General features: G+C 43.3%; 1 pseudogene across 1 annotated transcript; it reads right to left on the bottom strand.

Annotated features, from left to right (window-relative positions):
• Nucleotides 1–4,684: 4,684 nt before the first annotated feature.
• On the bottom strand, nt 4,685–19,122 carry LOC307113439 (glutathione peroxidase 1-like; annotated as a pseudogene). The gene is made up of 4 exons: nt 19,112–19,122; nt 18,391–18,469; nt 5,232–5,378; nt 4,685–5,172 (listed from the first exon to the last, which is right to left on the bottom strand). The product of its transcript is annotated as a glutathione peroxidase 1-like (transcript).
• Nucleotides 19,123–19,657: the final 535 nt, after the last annotated feature.

Genomic DNA, 19,657 nt, shown 5'->3' with positions numbered 1-19,657 from the left:
TATGACCTACCTATAGGGCAGGGAAAACTTCTAATTACTGAACATCTGCTCTTCTTATCATCCTGTGAATAACCTTCCTCCCTTCTGAAACCTCAGGTGCCTTCCCTCACATTTAGCTCAGCATGTCATGCACAGTGGTGGGCAGAAGTAGGTTTACAGTTGTTTGAATGGAAAATAATACAGTAATTAATAAATAATAATAAAAGAACATGCTGTGTTTCATGTACATGCAGCTGTAAACCTACTTTTGCCAACCCCTATATAACTCATTTTACCTTTCTGTCTCTGAACCTCTCATGTATATGGTCTCCATCCATGTATGTGGGGTTCCCATAAGCATGTATGTAATTAAACTTGGTTGTTTTCTCTTGTTAATTTGTCCCATGTAGATTTAACAATTAGACCAGCTGAAAGAAGTTAGCAAGGTAGAGTAAAATCCTTTCTCTTCCCCTGTCTCAGCGCAGGAGATAAACTCAAAAGCTGGGGACGGACTGGCCTCTCTCTGTGATCACTGTGTATGTCCCAAAGCTGAGGACCCCACACGTTGCATTCATTTCTCTTCTTCCACTGACTGGGATGGGTGGGAGTGGCAAGGGTGAGGTGAGTAGTGGAACTCTGGAACTGAAGGCCGGTGAGGAATGCTGCCCCCACTGCTGAGACTTCCTGAACTGAGAACATGGGGAAATTTATTGTCTTTCCCATCTCAGTTTTGGGTTTCAATGGTGAAACCAAGAGAAAAGAAAGCATCCCACCTTACCTCATTACTTCCCCTTTCGTGGGTCAGGGAGGAGGCCTTCCAGTGCACCTGGGTGGGTGAGGAAGCTCTGTTTTCAGGAGACTCAGGCTAGGCAAACAAAATAATCAGTGACCTCCATGGTTGCAACTTTGAATGACATTCAAATGGAAATGCATGAAAAGCATTTCTTAATAGGGCTTCATGAGTATGGAAGCAGACACAGAATGTTGGTACCGGTGATTGAGAGAGCCCTCCACGTCAGCCCCCCAACGACTCATCTGGTACCTTCTCAGAACTCGCACACCCCGCCTGGACAGGATCAGTTTGCATTTGCTGTTTCCTATACCATTTTTCAGGGTCTGAGCATGGTGGTTAAGAGCAAATCCCTACCCTTCCTTTATTTGCCCTGGGACCTGGAGAGAGTTGCTGAATATTTCTAAGCTGTGGGGTCCTTGTCTGTAAAGTGAGAATATGAATACTGCTGACCTCATAGGCTTGTGGGGACTAGAAAAAGACCATGCATGTATGTTGTACCAAAACGCCATATAAACAACAGACATTTATTTCTCACAGTTTCTGGAGCTGAAAGCCCAAGATCAGGGTGTTGGCAGATTTGGTGTCTGGTGAGGGCCTGCTTACTGGTTTATAAATGGCTGCCTTCTCACGTGTCCTCCCGTTGTCGAGTGGGTGAAGGAGCTCTCTGGGATCCTTTTCACAAAGGCACTGATCCCATTCCTGAGGGCTCCCTTCTCACGATCTGATAACCCCCGAAGGACCCAACTCCCAATAACTTCGCGTTGTGGGTTAAGGTTTAACATTTGAATTTTGGAAGGATACAACATTCAGTAGTAATCTACCTTATGTGGAATTTATACAAATGAAGTGTTGAATTCTTTCTCACCTAACTTCATCACAATTTTCAATTAATGAATAATTTAAATCACTGCCTTCTCTAATTGCAGAATAAACACTTACTTCCTGGTGTAGAGGAAGCCAGTCAGCAGTTGGGGAGAGAGGCTGTGTGGAGAGGTGTGATGGGTACCCCTCAGAAGCTTCTTGCCCTGGCAACCTGCCTTCCTCTCCCACCATCACACAGAGTCAGCCTTCCACCCACGACCTCCACCCGACCACACAGACCACACCAGAAGGGGTGGAGGTGCAGGAAGAGATCGCATGTTTAGCGCTACGTTAAAGCATTCAAATAATAGCTCGAATCAGGCAGTATAATAGTAACAAGAAGGAATGCTTTAACAAGGTCTGCATTGTGTTTAGATCTAAAAAGTAGTGGAAGCACTTTTAATTTTGTTTAAATGTACTATAAACTTCTTCAGAAGGAAAGCCACAAATTATAATTGCCCGTTGCAGAAACGAAGACTGCTGGGATTTTATGGTTTGGAAAACCCAGAGAGTCAGGAAAAGAATTTTTAAATGTTCATTTTGAGTTACCATCTCAACATCTCAGTTTATGATAAGTCATAAATGCAATTAATGAACTATGAGTATCTCCTACTCTTACCAAATTTTATGGCATTCCACAACTTTCTTAAACAAGTTTCACACTTAGACATCTATGCAAATAACTGGCTGCCATTTAGGTCAGTAAAGATAAGCTCTGAAACATTCAAAAGGGAATCTGGCAGCTAAGTACAGAGCAGGGTGTGGTTATGTCTCCTCTTCCTGAGGACCTTCACCTCTGTTAATCAACCAGCTAAACAAAACTCTTTGCTTAGTTAAAAAAAAACACTTGAATATCCAGTTTTCTTATCATTTTACAGAAAGCGTCTTCATTTAAAAAGTGCTTTTGGGTCCTAGGAAATGGTTGCATAGTTTCCTCCTCATTAGACATGATTTTCTTATTAGAGGGAGAGAGAAGTTCTCATCATTGAATCAGCCTGAGTTTCATCCCAGCAGGCTCTCAACAACCAGCATGTGGCCTGTCGTCTTTTCTGGAATCCAGGAGAGGGCATGAGGTCCAGTTATCAAGGATTCTGGCTGCTTTTCAACTTAGGACTGGAGTTTCAGATGCCTCAGTGACAACATAGACAGTGCCTCCTCCAGCCCCATTGCTGTGTGGTATATTCAGCTGCCCACCTGCCTGTATCACTCAGGGTAGCAGGCTTCTTTGTCAATCTTCATTCTATGAGAGGGGAGGGAGTTGATGAATTATGCTCCATTCTGTTGACTGTTCTCCCACCATGGCTTGTGGAGGTAACTGGCATGATAACAGCATCACCTCTGAAGAGCACCAGGGTCAATTGATTGTGTGGGACCAGTTGTTAACAGCAACCCTGCAAGGCAGCCTCACAGCGACAAATGAAAATTTGGGGTTTCTTGTGGACAGGTCAGACATTTCAGTTCTCACCCCACCTGGCCTTCAGAAGTGGAAGTTGAATAAACTCCAGTGATGTAGTAAACTTGGGGTCTTGCATACCTAAAAACCACTCACAACTTGCTTTTCTCTACTTTAGAGAGTAAAAAGTGAACTTTCCAGCTTCCCTTGCAGCTAGGGGTGGTCATGTGATCTAGTGCTAGCCATTAGGATATAGGTAGAATTCCCATTTCAAGTGACAAGACAAAACCCTTTACTCTTTGCTCTTCCTCCTTCTTGCCTGGAGAGGAAGCAGATTTTCTGTGACCACAAGAATGAATCACAAACTAAGGTTGCTGAGCCAGGAACCTGGATCCTTGAGGATATCTCTGAGCAGCATTCTAGCCCTGGACTGCTTAACTTTGGATTTCTTATTATGGGAGGAAAATACACCTCATTTGTGTAAGGCACTGTTGGTTGGATTTCCTGTTGCTTGCAGTGGAACCCATTCATTTAAAAAAATATATATTTTAATTATAGTTGACATACAATGTTATGTTAGTTTCTGGTATACAACATAGTGATTAGACTTTATAGATCTTATACAGTGATCACCATAAGTCTGATAGCCATCTGTGACCATATATAGTTACTGTTTCCTATGCTGTTCATCATATCCCTGTGACTTACTTGGATTATTCTATAACCAGCAGTTTATACCTCTTATTCCCCTTTATCTTTTTTGTCTATCCTCCTACACACTTTGACATGGCAACCATCAGTTTGTTCTCTGCATCTATGAGTTTGTTTCTATTTGTTCATTTGCTTTGTTTCTTAGATGCAGTGAAGCCCATTCTTAGCCACAAAGGAGAGGCCTAAGAGGGCAGGCACTGTGTTGCTTAACAACAAGGTCTTGCAGCTGCTCAAGTGATTGATTGGAAAAAATGAAGGAAACGTGCTGGTGTTTGTAACCTCAGCTGGTGAGGTGGATCAGGCAGTTTCGGGCATTATCTCATCATTCCAAAAGTAGCACTATGACAGAGCATGGCAGGTGCGATCCACACTGATACCCGTGGAGACTGCAGCCCAGAGATATTCAGGGAGGGATTTTCTAATTATAAAAGTAAAGCAGGCTCTTTGTACAAACAGTGGACAGCACAGCAAAGTCTAAAGAAGAAGTTACTGGAATTCCCCCCTATGGAACATTGTGATGCATTTAAACATGGCCTTTATCCTTTGTGCAAGCACACGTCCACACGCACACTTCTTGACTTTTATTTTTCCTTTCTTTCTTTCTTTCTTTCTTTCTTTCTTTCTTTCTTTCTTTCTTTCTTTCTTTCTTTCTTTCTTTCTTTCCTTCTTTCTCCTTCCTTCCTTCCTTCCTTCCTTCCTTCCTTCCTTCCTTCCTTCCTTCCTTCCTTCCTTCCTTCCTTCCTTCCTTCTTTTTTTTTTTTCCTGCCAGCACTGGACAGTTTATTGTGAAAAGCCATGGTGTGGGAGGGGGAGGCTGGGATGGACAGGACCAGGGCCCATCTGGGGGGATTTAGCTGGATATCAGGCATTCCTCTGTGTAGGTTTAAAGGCAACACCTTCATAGATAACCCCCCCCCCGAGGGCCCGTTGGGTTGGGTGGGGGTGCCCTAGGTATTGCTGGGCCCCTTGGTCAGCAGGGCTTCTATGTTGGGCTTGATGTCAATGGCGGGAAAGCAGCGGCTATACCTGCGCACAGGCACACCGTTCGGGCCCACCAGGAACTTCTCGAAGTTACAGGCCACGTCATTGTGGCACACACACGGGAGACCAGGTGATGAACTTGGGCTCTGTCATGAGCGCAGTGGTGGTGTCACTGGTGCGGGCAGAGCTTCCTGCAGGAAGCCAAAGAGGGGGTGCATCTGTGCACCATTCACCTCGCACGTCTCAAAGAGTGTGAAGTTGGTCTCCAACCCGCCACCAGGCCAGACAGACTAGTACTTGAGGGAATTCAGGATCTCTTTGTTCTTGGCTTTCTCCTGATGCCCTAACGGTTGCAGGGGAAGCCGAGCACGACCAGGCCCCGCAGCCTGAGGCGCTACTGCAGCACATTCATCTGGGTGTAGTTGGGACCGACCAGGCCCCGCAGCCTGAGGCGCTACTGCAGCACATTCATCTGGGTGTAGTTGGGACCGTTGTGCCTCAGAGCCAGGCCACGTTCTCAATGAGCAGCACCTGGCCCCTCAGGGGGCCCAGGTCCACGGGCTCCCTGCCGCCCAGCAGGCACAGAGCTGAGTGGCGCACATGGTTTGGGGATTGCAGAAGAATAGGGAGCGCTGGGGACAGGAACACCTGTTTTTTCCACTGAGGAAGCCGGGGTGGAAGCTGGGATTACGGTGTGCAGGACTAAGAACACACATTTCGTTTAATAGATAGGAGGCTGTGGTGTAACTTTCACTTTTTAAGAAACGAGAAGAGAGAGGACCCGAGGAGGCCAGGGAAGGCCATTCATGGACTGCGGAGAGCGAAGTGCTGCCCTCTGCCCAGGCCCCTTTGTTTCTCACTCACCATTTTCTCTGTGGGGACCTGTCCTTAGGGAAGCACAAGATTGTCTTGTTCTTCAGGATGAGCCAGTGGTCAAGGTCTCCTGACAGGAGTGCTGGAGGGATGGTCAGCACTCAGAGTGGGGACACCTGAGTCCCTTCCTGCTGATTGGGGCCCCAGAAGCCTTGGAGGAGAAGGAGGCAGAAAGAGATGATAGGAGGAGAGAAAAGGAGGAAGGGGAGAAGGGAATAACAATGCTGGAAGAGGCAGAGCATTGTAGTCCCCTGATGGATGGGTTTCTTCCAGCCCCACACCCAGCCCTGCTCTCCTGGGTCTGCATTTCTGGCCCAACAGGGTGTCAGTGAAACACACACAGGGACCAACTTCTGCTCCTGCTTCTTACTGGTTGTGACTTTGGAAAGGTCTTTACATTTCTTGAGACTCTGTTTCCTTTTGTGTTTCATGGATGATGGATAAGGCCATCACAGCAGCTACCTGGCTGCAGGGTGGTGGTAGGAACCGGGCACCTGACCCTCCCGGGGGCTGGGTAGGGATGCCTGATGAGAGGCATTAAAATGTGCCTTTGCTTTACTCAGAATCTGGCAGGGTGGTCTGTGCTTGCCTCGTTCTTCACTCAGAGTGAGCTCATTCTGTCTTCAAACATGATGGGCATAAATCAATTGGGGGAGGGGGATACAGTTGTCTATTGCTGTCATTATGTGCAAATCTGGTGGAGGAGAGAAGCAACACCCGCTCTCCAATTCCTCTCAGTTTCTGCAGCCAGAAGGCAAGAGCCCGAGAGATGGGATTGATGAACAGGAATGAAGTTGGGCTCCAGGAGCTTCCAGACCAGCCTCTTGGAAATCTGCATGATTGTCTCTCTCTCTCTTCATCTCTTGGTGTGGCTCCTTTGCCTCCTTTTTTTGTATATATATTTCATTTTCTTCCTACAAAGTGACTTTCTTCATGGTCTAAAACATGGCAGGCAGCAGCTTTTGAAAGTTATGTTACAGCCTCTGTGACCAGAGGAGGGATGACTTGATCACTTCTCTGGTCAGAATTCCAAAACTCCCAGGGAAGGGTCTCATTGGATGAACATGAATTAGATGGCCACACCTTGACCAATCACCTGCAGTCACGTAAGAACTCTGCACCTCTCATAATTCTAGGATCCATATGGATGGCTAAGGGGGAGGGGATTTAGAATAAGGGGTGCTAGTTGGCATGACGGAAAGGCTGGAGCCTCCAGAAACAGGTGGGCAGTGAGAAGCCCCCAGAAGACCCTGACAAGATGAGCAGAGATGTCTGATAGTCAGTCTTAAGCTGTCTGCTTTGCTGGGATGTCCCACTACTCTGTCTCCCAACCATACTGCGAAGCCCACCACATGTTTTTAATGCCTGTCTTAGTGATTTGGGTGAAATAAAAGGGTCTGATCTTATGTCTGGACTGGTGCCCAGCAGAATGGGGAGAGAAGCTGCAGGTGGTGAGTGGCTTTGCATGAACTCACGGGGAATTTTTAAAAATCTTGAAAAGACTGTAGGATTTTTCCATAGAATGAGAGGAAATCCTTGAGCCAATGTTAGGTAAATATCAGTGGACTGGGGACTTCAGCTGACATTCGTGTTAGTGTGAAAAATGGGGTAGACACTATATCACAAATAAGAATTGATGTAACATACAGGGTTTAGTGTTCAATAAATATGCAGTAAACAATCATTTCTCCTCCCTCACCCATCCCATTCCCAGTTTTCAGGGACATGACTTTGAATGCTTCCCAGGATTTACTTTTATGTGAAAGAATATATATATATTTTTAATATATTTTACTGATTTTTTACAGAGAGGAAGGGAGAGGGATAGAGAGCTAGAAACATCAATGAGAGAGAATCATCGACCAGCTGCCCCCTGAACACCCCCTACCAGGGATGTGCCCGCAGCCAATGTACATGCCCTTGACCGGAATCGAACCTGGGACCTTTCAGTCCGCAGACCAACGCTCTATCCATTGAGCCAAACCGGTTTCGGCTGAAAGAAAATATTTTTGAAAGGATAGGGTTTGGAAAACAGACCTAGCTTTTCATCCATTTTTGACTCTTAACTATCTGACTAGATTCTGCAATTTAAGCTCTCAAACACCAGTCTCTGCATCTTTCTAGTGGGAGCTATGATGCCCACGTCAAGGGTGTGGGTGTAACAGCTGAGAGAAGGCATGTGAAGCACCTGTGCCTGATGCCCACTATGGTGATTCCACCCCCTCCTCTGCTTCTTTCTCATTCCCTCAATTTCATTACAAGCAGCGGAGGGCGTTTTATCTTTCTAAGGTACTCTAGTGTTTGCAAAGGTTTTTTTCCTCAGACTTAGCCCATATTTTCCACTTGAGTCTCATAATAATGATCTTGTGAGGAAGGGTGAACAGAGTCTCATCTCTCCCACTTTAAGGGGGAGCTGACTGAGGTGTGCTTAGCATAGAGCCTGGCCGGTGTCAGATGCTTCATGTTTGGAGAGTGAATATTGAATGAGAACTACATGTGTAGGTGCTGCATGGCTGTTTAGTACAGAGAGTAACTCAGCACAAGTTACACTGTGGCCACGGTCGACTGGGACCTTAAAAGAAGAATCAGGAAGATCCCTGGAGTTCCCATTATGTACATTTCTAACTATAGGTACAACACTGAGTGGATGCCAGATGCCTACGGAGCCCTTAAGTTCTAATTCTTAAAAGACAAAAGTTTCTCTGCTTTCCTTCAACCAACTTTCTCTGTTGCCAACTTACTAAATATGCTACAGCATGAATTATTATTCCGATCACCCATTTATTCAGTAATGAGCTGAGTATAATTAAATACACTCGCTTTTTGATATAGTAGGTCCTCGGGTTACATTGGAGATCTGTTCCTACAGCAGGACATATCGCGATTTTCGCCGAACGTCGGAACCCACCTATGTCAGCACCTACGTCACTCACATGGAGCACATACACCGCAGTAATGAAGTGAAACAGTAAAAAAAAAATGTAAAAGAAAGATAACAATTCCTGACCTTTACTTGTGGTAAATAAATAATAAAAAACATAAAGCACATATGTACATACGTCGAAATGACGGAACTTTTTTTTTAAATAAATAAATGGGAGATAGCGATGTGACCACGAAATGACGTACGTTGAGTCCGACAGAACCCGAGGACTGTCTGTATTGTTTCAGGAAAAAGGGGCTCCCGAGAGCTTTTAGCTGCTTCTGCCCCATGAGGACACAGGGAGAAACGGCCATCTGTGAGCCAGGCTCTCCCCAGCTACCAAGTCTGCGGCCCCTCGACCTCGGACTTCCCAGCCCGCAGAACTGTGAGAAGTAAATGTTGGTTGTTTAAATCTATGGCAGTTTGATATGGCAGCCCACGTAGGCTAAGGCACCAGTCTTGGATAATTGCTTTCTGACTTTTGAAAAAGGATTTCTTGTAGAAATTTAGAATGGCAGATAGGGAAGGGACCTTGGGGAACATGTAGTTTCATGGGTGCACATTTTAAAGCCCGAGAACACTGTGTTCAAATGAGAACTCACCACAGACAGCCAATCTATAAAGCAGATAAATTGAATCTACCTCCAATTCACCGGAATGTTCATTGACTTTAAATCTCTTCCAGGTCTCAATCACAGCTTCATGGCTCCCCCTCTGAGGACCTTCTTTAAACATCCTATCTGAACAGCTCCCCAATTTCCTAGGTCACTTCAGCCTGTGTGTTTCCTTCATGGCCTTTGTCACAATTTGCAGTTATTTATCTGTTTACCTCTTTATTGTCTGCCTCTGTCCCTAGATTGTGTGCCCATTTGGACAGGGACCAGATGTGTCTTGGTTACTGAAACCTACCTAAAGCAATATACACTTGTGGAATTGATAATAATGGATGAGGTCCAGCCAGAAGGTTGGCTTTCTGGCCTTGGTGTGTTATAGCCTTCCTATCAGTGGCTGTAGATGCTACTGTTCTTGGTTGCCTAGCAACTGTTATTTAGTCTAGAAACACACCCAGGTGGGAGTGGGTGAAGCATGTTGACCTGGCTGGGCCGACGATGGTTCTCCCCGGCATGGCCTCAGATGTGACCCAGGAATGAGCATGTGCCCCAAGCCTGGTCAACCAGAGTGCTTCCCTAAGGTTCTGCTAACTGAGGCTGGCAACAAAGGCTTTTCCCCCTCACTAGTCATGAGGCTGTAAGGATGTTGGCTTGGAGCTGCTGGGACAGCTGGCCCAAGAGAACGAAGCCGGAGAGGCAGAAGTAGGAGGCAGAGAGTGGGGGAGTCCTGATGGTGTTGGGAGTCCTGGGTCCAGGCATTCAGGCCATGTACCCTGCCTTTCCTGGCCATGCCTGTCATGTTTTGGTTTTCTTTCACTTGCAATGGCTGAATAATGAGCCTAAGTTTTCTCACCCGTCAAATCTGGTTAATGGTGTTTAACCAGGTTGATTGAGGGAGTCTTTTCGAGGCTCAAAGGAGAGACTGTCTACAGAAGTTTTTTGAGATCTTTCTGATCAGGGGAGTGTGCATTTTCTACTTCCATTCTCCCCAAGGATGATATCTGGAGTTAGCCTGAGTGCCTGGGCTGGGTGACTTAGGAGGTTATTTTGAGTCCAAAGGTCACAGCTCCTGTCCGAGGTAGCTCCCTGAGCATGCTCTGATCCTGGAATGACCATGGACTGTGAGCTCATTACCCTTGACACACATGCACACGGAAATCGCAAATATCGAGAAGCAAGCTTCTTCAGGGTGAGTGTCAAAACCTTTTATTTTCATTATTTCTTTTGAGCTACATGGAGACTTTCTTCTTCATTACCAGTGTCACAGTGCTTATATGCCACTGGGTTTGATCTAAAACTATTTAAAGCGAAAGCAGCTGCTTTTGCTAAGCAGCCTCACCCCAGGTACCCTGAGAAGTGGGTAATGAATGCAAAAGGTTCGACCAGGGCTCTGCTGGTGGAGGATGCCCTGCCTGCTGCAGCAACAACCGGCTGCCTAGTCTGCTCCTCACTTCTCCAATCCATCTGTCCCGTCTCCAGCCACCCCTCAGCCATTCCGAGCATCTGAGACCTCAGGGTCCACATGAACTGAATTTTTTCTTTCATTGTTACGTGTGTTGAAGCCTTCACTGTCACCTCACTTCTTTCCTGTGACTGCTTCCCTCCCAGGGGCTCAGGAGTTCCTGGCGCCTCCCGGCCACCTGGTGATTGTTGCCCAAGTGCCTCACATCTTCTGAGCCCCAGTTCCACATTCTCCCTACATCACCGGTCTCAGCAGCCTCCTGTCATGTTGAACACAGATGTACAGTGAGAGTCATTCTGCCACTCTCCAGTTTCTCATCCAGCCTCTTTATTTCTCATAGCACCCCGTCCTGCTGCCCTAATTCCAGGCTCTGACCTTCAGATGTATCTTGACCCTTCTGTTTAACTTGCTCTACAGACCCAGGCAGCTGTTCGTTTTAGCGATTTGTTGATTGATTGTTTCATCCAACCCAATAACCAACGACTCTGACAGGCTCTGCGTAAGTGGCAAGGAGACAGAAAATAGAGCTGCTGTCTCTTGGTCTATTGCTTGGACCACTGAGTCAGAACAGCTGCACCCCTACCCCAAGGCCAGATTAAAACTCCCTAAACTGCTTTTTGTGTGTGTGTGTGTGTGTGTGTGTGTGTGTGTGTGTGTGTGCGCGCGCGCGCGCACTCCTCTCCTCTGGCAAAAATCCATCATCAGCCCTGCCTTGTCCATAGAGTGAAGTCCAACTTTAGACTAGAGCTAACTTATTAAACATTTAGTCTAGAAACACACCCAGGTGGGAGTGGGTGAAGCATGTGCTCTCCAGTGTAGCATCTAATGGCCACATGTAGCGATTGAGCACCTAAAAAGTGTCAGACTGGATTGAGATGTATGATAAGTATACGATAATTACAGAATTTCAAAGAAAAAAATACGAAATGCCTCATTAGGTTTTTAATTAATTACATGTTGAAATTATCATATGTTGGATATACTGGGTTAAATAAAATATTGTTAACATTAATTTTTACTTAATTTTTTAATGGGGCTAAAAGAAAATCTAAAATTAATATGTGGCTTGCATTATATCCCTATTTTCAGCACTGGTCTGGACACATTATCTCATATTTTCCTCACAATAAGCTGATATGGTTTGTATTATGAAACTATGTTAGTAATACATAGTTTAGTAACTATGTTCAGTTAGTTAGAGAGGTACGAGGGGCCAGATAAATGGATGAGAAGGTCAGCACCATGAACTAAACAGGAGAGTCCCATGTAAGTCACATTCCTGACTCCTGCCTGCCATTGTCCTGTTGCCTCCCTCCTGCCATTCCCCAGGGGATAAGATATGGAAGAGGGCCAATAAAATCATGAAGACCCTGACTGGACAGACCTGATGCAATGCTGGCGAGCCTGCTGCTGTTGAGTTACCTGGCAGATGCCCTATGAGGGATGGCTGGCAGACGCCTGGTGGGTGTGAGTGGGGCAGCAGTGGCATGTGCCAGTAGTCAACAACCTCTGGTATTGGGAGCATATCTGATAGAGATCTGGTAAAGGTAACTTTGCAGGAGGCTGGAGTTCCTGTATGAGCAGGCTGGGGGTGATGTGAAGCTGTAGTCATTTCTGTTCATATGGCTCTATTTGGCCCCAGGGGCCCAGAGCATTTGGTGATTTTGAATTTTCTGCACTAGGAGCACCCTCAGTTGTTTATCGATACCCAGGGGCTGATGGGAAGGGATCTGTGGCATGGCTCGGTATGTGTGGCTAATTTCCTCTAGAAATCCAAGGAGGAATTCCTGATTTTGGTGAACCACGGTGGCTCCAGGATTTACTCAGGGAGCCTTTCAGGGCTGTTTCCATCTCCTCTGATTTTAGGGCAGCTTCTCAGATTTGACTGATCTGTATTCAAAAACTGCCTATTCAGAACTAATCTTCAAATTTGCCTCTGTTCTCTTTGTTAAGGAGGCTCCCATTCAATCTCTTACACACCCACCTACACACTCCAAACACTTTTGACTCATCTATAGGGCCTAATGGAGAGATGACAATGCTGATTATAGCCATTCTTCTTTAGTCAGTCTCTGTATTGGAAAAATTTAGAGCAAACAAATCTCTGAGATACTCTGGTCTTATATTTATGTTGTACAGATGGGGGAACTAAGGTTCAGGGAGGGGATGTGACTTGTATCATGGAGAGCTTCTAGCAGTGAAGCTGGGCTCAGGGCCCAGATGGGTGTTTATTGTCTCCCTATGTAGGCACGGCTCATGGAGGGATATCTTGGTGGCCTCTGAGGTGCAGTAGTGAGTCCTGTGCCTGCATTCCATTTGACCCTTGCCACGCAGGTAAGCAGCACTGTGATATGGGAAAGGCTCTAACCTGCTTATTAGGAGAGCGGGGCTCCTGACCTTTCTCTTTCCATCTTACCAGGCTGGGTGGTCTTGGGTACACTGTCTGAATAGCCCTGTACTTTTGCTACAACTCACTGAGGTCTGACATGATGTCTCTTGAGGGTAAAATACAAAAACTCTCCAATGATCCAAAGCCTTCATGCACTAATCAATACATGGTGTCTTACCATGTCTTGCCAATACATGGGTGACTATAACAAAATACCATGCAATGGGTTGCTTAACAACAAACACTTATTTCTCACAGTCTGGAGACCTCTAGATAAGTCCAAGATCAAGGTGCGGGCAGATTTGGTTCCTGATGAGAGCCCTCTTCCTGGCCTGCAGACAGCTGTGTGTCCTCACCTGGTGGCGAGAGTGAGAGCTCTGGTCTCTCTCCGTCTTATAGAGGTGCTAATGCCATCATGGGGCTCTACCCGCATAACCTCATTTAAGTCTAATTACCTTGCAAAAGCCCCACCTCCAAATACCATTCCATTGATTAGATTTCAACTTGTGCATTTTGGGGGTCACAGACATTCAGTTTATAACACATGCATTCATAAGGTGATTGATTGCTAAGACCCACTGTGTGCTCAGCACTAGGAATAAACAGGTGAAAGACATGCTTCCTCTCCTCAGGGCGTTTCCAGATGAGCAGTTGAGAGCCATGGGTACAGCATCATTCAACTTGGCCAAACGATATGTGAGTTTCTTGAGCTCAGCTGGGGGACAGGGTAGAAGGCATTGTGCCTCTAGTGAGATCCATGGGGCAAGAGACATAGACTCAGAAACCCTCTCCTCTTGCCTGTTGACCAAGGCATCTGAAATGTACTGGCAACGATTTGATGATGTCCAATGTATCTATCTCTTCTTTGTTGTTTGTGCTTTTGTTGTCTTTTCCAAGAAACCATTGCATTATCTAAGGTCATAAAGATTTATGTCTTTGTTTTTTTTCTAAAACTTTTAATAGCTGTAGCTCTTACATTTAGGTCTGTGATACATTTTAATTTTCGTATATGGTGTGAAGTAAAAGAACTAACTTTGAAATACTTCTTTGATCTGTTTCCTCTTTAAAAAATTCATTTCAGCTTTTTATCTTTGATAATGTCACTTTTTTTTACTCTTTAAATTTAGATTTTTATTTTTAAGTTAGTTAAGATGCTTAATTCATTCATTTTGATTTTTATGTTCAATTTGTATAATAATTTAACTATTTGAAATTTTTTCTGAGTATTATTTTAGTTCTATCCAATAAGTGCTGGTATGTACTAGTAAATATTTTATACATTTTGTTTTTTAGAAAAATTATAAAAATGTAGTTTTTATTTCTTCTTTGAACTAGGGATTAAGAATAAAAAATTAAAAAAAAATCTTTTTTTCTGTTACTGTTCTTAATTTCTCATTTTATATTGTGACCAGAGTATTGTCTGTTTGTTTCTGTGTTAGAATCTAGTGCTCTCTTTGTGTGTGACCTAAATGATTGTTGGTTTTCATGTTTATTGCAAGGGCATTTCAGGATATAGTTCTCATCATATATCAATCGGGTCTACTGAGTATTTAGGTTATTTAGGTCATTTATATGCTGATTTAATAGTTTTGTCTACTTGATCTATCATAAATGGAGAGAGGAATTAAAATCTCCCTACCACCAGTCGTTTTTTAAAACCCATTTCTCCTTGAGGGTGCTATAATTACTATTTTTTGACTCTTGCTTCTAATGTCTTTTGTTGCATAGATATTCATAACTATTATGTATTCAATGTAAGTTGCACCCTTTGGCCTTATAAACAGTGCCTTTCTTTGTATCATTTAATGCCTTATGCCCTGAATTTAACCTTGTCTGATACTTACATTATGCATTATACCCTCTGCTTCTTTGTTTGCATTTTCCTGTTTTACCTTTGCCTTTCCTTTTATTTTCAGCTTTTCTGAATCACTGTGTTTTGTGTGTATCTTTTATATATAACTTAGGGCTTAGTTTTGCTTTGTGATTTATCTGAAATATATTTTTAAATAGATAAGTTAAGCCCACTTATTTGGTCCAGATATATTTGATCTTAGTATGTCCTTTTATGCTATGTTTCTCTTTTACTGTTTATCAGCATGTTGTTACAAAATTAGTTTTCTTTGCTTTTAAAACAATTGCAGTTTTGATATTCAGGAGGATTTATATTTTTGTTCTCATGACTACCTTTATAATTATAACTTTACATAAAATTATTAGTGTTCTATTTCTCTAGACAGGATTAATTAGTTCTTTTGTATGAATAATGATGAAATTGATGTGCTTCATTTTCCTACCCTCTCTCTCACCCCACACTTTTAGTTAATGTTAGTGTTCCCCACCGTCTTGTTAAAGATGTTTACACGGACTCTTACTTGGTTTGTCAGCTTTGAGTCATATCTTTGACTCCCACTATTACAAATGCAACAATCTGCAAGCTACTCTACTTTTTATATTGTCTACTCCTTACCCGTTCCATTTTTATTACTTTATACATTGTCCAACTATATAGCATTTACATTCTACCTGTCACCTCAATCTTCAGCTTTGCTTAATGTTTTAATAATTTTTACTTTTTAAGGTGTAATGGACATATAGCATTATATTAATTTCAGATGTATAACAAAATGATTTGTTACTTGTATATGTAGAAAAATGATCACCACAATAAGTCTAGTTAACACCGGATGTTCCTTAACTTTGCAGTTGTGGTGTATAGTGCCCTTCACCCATCTTTTTGCTGCAGTTCGTCTCCTATCTCTCGGTGGATGAATATTTAACCTTTTGTAAATTCCTCCAGAAAGATTCATGAAACAGTATTACACAAATTTAGAGATTTAACCACTGTTAACTTCGTTTGCTTTTGGAAGGACATTCTTTGCTGGATAGAAAATCCTTAGCTCTCTGTCTTGTAGTTGTTTAACTACATCGTCTTCCTGTTTTGGATGTTGCCCTGGAGAAGTCTGAGGCATGTCTGAATTTCCCCCCTATTTGCCTGGGTGCCCAGAAGATTCTTTCCCACTTTCCCTTCCTTTATCTTGTCCTCCCTTGTCTTCCCTTCTGCTTTCCCTGCCTCTCCTCTGCCTTCTTTGTCTTCCTGTTTCTCTCTCCAGCCTTGCAGGTTATGTCTCAGGGCTGCCATTCTGATTCGGTTTTCCCTGGTTCATGGGATGCCCTTAGTGAGTAGAGTCAAGTCTTCCTTTGTTTATTCAGCATCATTGCTCCTTTTTCCTTCCTTAGGACTCTGATTGTGAGTGTGTTGGCTCTCCTTTGCTTGTGGCTAATATTTTCTCTATAGTCCCCTTGAATTCTATCTTTATTTCATTTAATCTTGGTTGCATTTCTTTCTTTTTTAAAAATATTTTTTATTGATTTTAGAGAGGAAGGGAGAGGGAGAGAGAGATAGAAACATCAGTGATGAGAGAGAATCATTGATCGGCTGCCTCCTGCACACCCTCCACTGGGGATCGAGCCCACAACCAGGACATGTGCCCTTAACCGGAATCGAACCCGGGACCCTTCAGTCTGCAGGCCAATGCTCTATCCACTGAGCCAAACCAGCTAGGACGGTTGCATTTCTTGTATCTGCCCTTTATATCCTTTAATGTCTTTTCTGCAGTGTATAATCTGTCATAAACTTTGCAATTTTGTCTTCATTTTTCTGATGGCTTTTAAACTGTTTTGTCAGTTACTTTCTGTAGTTCTGCTAGCTCACAGTTCACATCCTATTTTCTTGCTACAACTTCTCTGAATTCCGGCATTTCTATTTTGTGGTATTCTTTAAAGAGATAGTTGCTTTATTAATTTTTAAAAAGTCATGTGAAATATTTACATACCTTTTCCTTGCTTCATAGCAACATTTTTTTTTTTTTTGCGTCTGTGTGGATGATGTTCATCTCTTGGTAAATTTTGCTACTCTTTTCAAACTTTTACCTTACAGTAACTTTGTATAGATGCTATGCCAGTTCACCTTAAAAAATTACTTATTAAATGTGTTGAGTTTTTTAGTCCTAGCTATTTACATAAGGTTTCTGATGCAATACTTCACAAATCAAAGCTTTCTCTTTCTTTGCTGTTCTCCCAAAAGACTGATTGCTGGAAATATGGTTTGACTGTGCTGTTCTTTGTGTAGCCTTACCTCTTCTGTTTCTACAAACTCCACGGGGACTCCTCCTGTGATTTCTGCTTTCCTCACTTCCCGCACCCTGCTGCAAATAGGGTATGTAGCTTGCATACTTCATGGTGAGTTGCGTGCCTCTGGGAGTTTTATTTCTGCTGGCACTTTTAAGATGTGCCATCAAGTTCTCTTTCAACTCAATTTTTCTTCTTTCCTCTTTTTTCCCCATGTGGTTTCTGTCTGATTTCAGTTATTTTTGTCCACCCGTAAGCATATTTTGGAGTGTGCAGATTATAATTGGCTTCTAGTTTCAATGAAAATGAAGGTTGTGGATATTTTTCAATTCTCCTTACTCCTTTCACGTGATTTTTATGAAGAGGATGGACACATAAGCTGAACTATGTTGCCATGTTCATAGAAGAAGCTCCTAAGATGATTTTAAGGTTATTTATCATTAGGGGTTTTTCTTGTTATGAAACACTGAAGAACTGTGATTTGAGAGTCCTTGGATGACTGCTCCCCACCCCAGACTTAATAATAAAGGTGATTACAGATTTTTTAAAAAAATACATTTTATTGATTTTTACAGAGAGGAAGGGAGAGGGATAGAGAGTCAGAAATATCGATGAGAGAGAAAGATCGATCAGCTGCCTCCTGCACACCCCCTACTGGGGATGTGCCTGCAACCAAGGTACATGCCCTCGACCGGAATCAAACCTGGGACCCTGGAGTCTGCAGGCCGACGCTCTATCCACTGAGCCAAACCGGTTAGGGCCAATTACAGATTTTTAAAAACACTCATGACTTTGGCTATCTGGAAAGTAAAGGAATAACGCATTATTTTAGGTAAATCTGAGTTAAAACTTTAAGCACTAATCTTTTCTACTTGAATCTTTTGGGAAGGAAATCTTTCTAAACACTAACATATTTCTTGCTTTTTTGGGAGCTTGAGGAACCTACTCTGTGTGGACGATTGGATACAAGGGGTTATTATGATATTTTGTGCTAAAACATGGTTATTTTATTAAAGGAGCGAAGGTGTTGCCTTCTGTAAGAATAGGCTCTGAAGTTTATGTTTGAGTGTTTTTGTCATACATAGTTTCCCCCCTTTCATCTTGTGAGTACATTTTTCTTTATGGGGTCCTTTCTTGCTGCTGCTATATATAGTATTTGCCTATCCTCTTTGAATCTGATGGAGGTTCATGATTCAGACAACAAAGATTGGTGGAATTACATATGAAGTAAAAGTATACTTTGGGCATGATCCGAGGGACTCTCCCATGAACAGTGTGACACTCACTGCCCAGACTGCTTCAGTTGCCTGGGAATCTGTTGTTTCTTGGATCTCAGCAGCCCCATCCCTCTTTGAGGCACTCCACCTAGAAGAAGAGAATTCATGAGGGACCACCTCATCAAATGGCGGGTGGAAAAGAGAATAATGCAATACAGCCAGACGGGCAGGTGCTGTAGGCTCCACAGAGAAAGTCAGTTTACCAGATTACACCAGCTGGGTTGTGCGTGTAGACACTAGTTAGGTCAAAGTCAGCTTGCTGACATTTAGCAGGGACATAACACAAAAGGGAAAGGAAGTTGAATAGTTACATTTCTGACACATGAGGTGTTTTCCTAGTTTTGATCACATATATGCTTAATGATATTATTGTGATGAACATTGTCACTCGAGTTTAAAATTCCATCATGTTGTCTCCTCCCCCTGGAAATATTATGGGAAGGCCCAAGGAAAACACTTGCCATAGCATTCTACTGCCTTGCAGAGAGGGGCGTTTTGTGTTCTCAGTGCCCAGTTGTCCCAGCATCTGGGGGAGGCGTTTGGTGTTGCTATGCAGGCCAAGTACACAGAGGAGGTTCTAACATTGTTAAGTGCAAGCTGCAAGATTCTAAGATTAATTGTGCTTCACTCTCCAGTGAGATTAGTGTATTATAAATCATAGAGGCATATCCCATCAATCTGGAGTCTGGATCCAGGGAACATGATAACCCCTGACTCAGCAGAAACGTACCTTCCATCCATTACGGCTTCTCTCCTGGAATAAACCGTGTGCTCCTCAGAAAGGACCAGGGCAACACACAACATTTAAAAGTCATCTGCGAGATAAGGTCCCATCTCTTACAATAGGGAAACCATTTTTATGCTCCTTGGTTTTATTCTACAATAACTTTAAACAGGACAGGTTTAAAAAACCATTTTCTGGGTACTTAATTTTGTTTAGCCCTGGGGTAAGTTCTCCGAGGGAGTCAAAAGAAAGAAAATATATGATCCCTACCCTTGATAAGCTATGGTTTAGTTGGGGACAAAAGCCACGTTAATTCTAATTATGTGATGTTGATGCTAATTGCTTTTGTTTATCTACTACTTACTATGTGCATACTGATAGAATATACTAAGAAATTACTCAGAACATATTTTGAAATAAACAATTAGAGGTCAGAGGAAAGAGAAATGTATTGGCTGGATCCGTCTGGAAGTTCCCTCTAGAAGCTAGGGCTGTGCTGGGTCTTGTTGGTGGGAAGGCTGTAGTGAGGCGAGACAGGCTGCATTTCCAGTG

This window comes from Cnephaeus nilssonii (genome assembly GCF_951640355.1).
Source record: "Cnephaeus nilssonii genome assembly, chromosome: 17".
Classification (NCBI taxonomy): domain Eukaryota; kingdom Metazoa; phylum Chordata; class Mammalia; order Chiroptera; family Vespertilionidae; genus Cnephaeus; species Cnephaeus nilssonii.
This window is presented reverse-complemented; position numbering and strand designations above follow the sequence as displayed.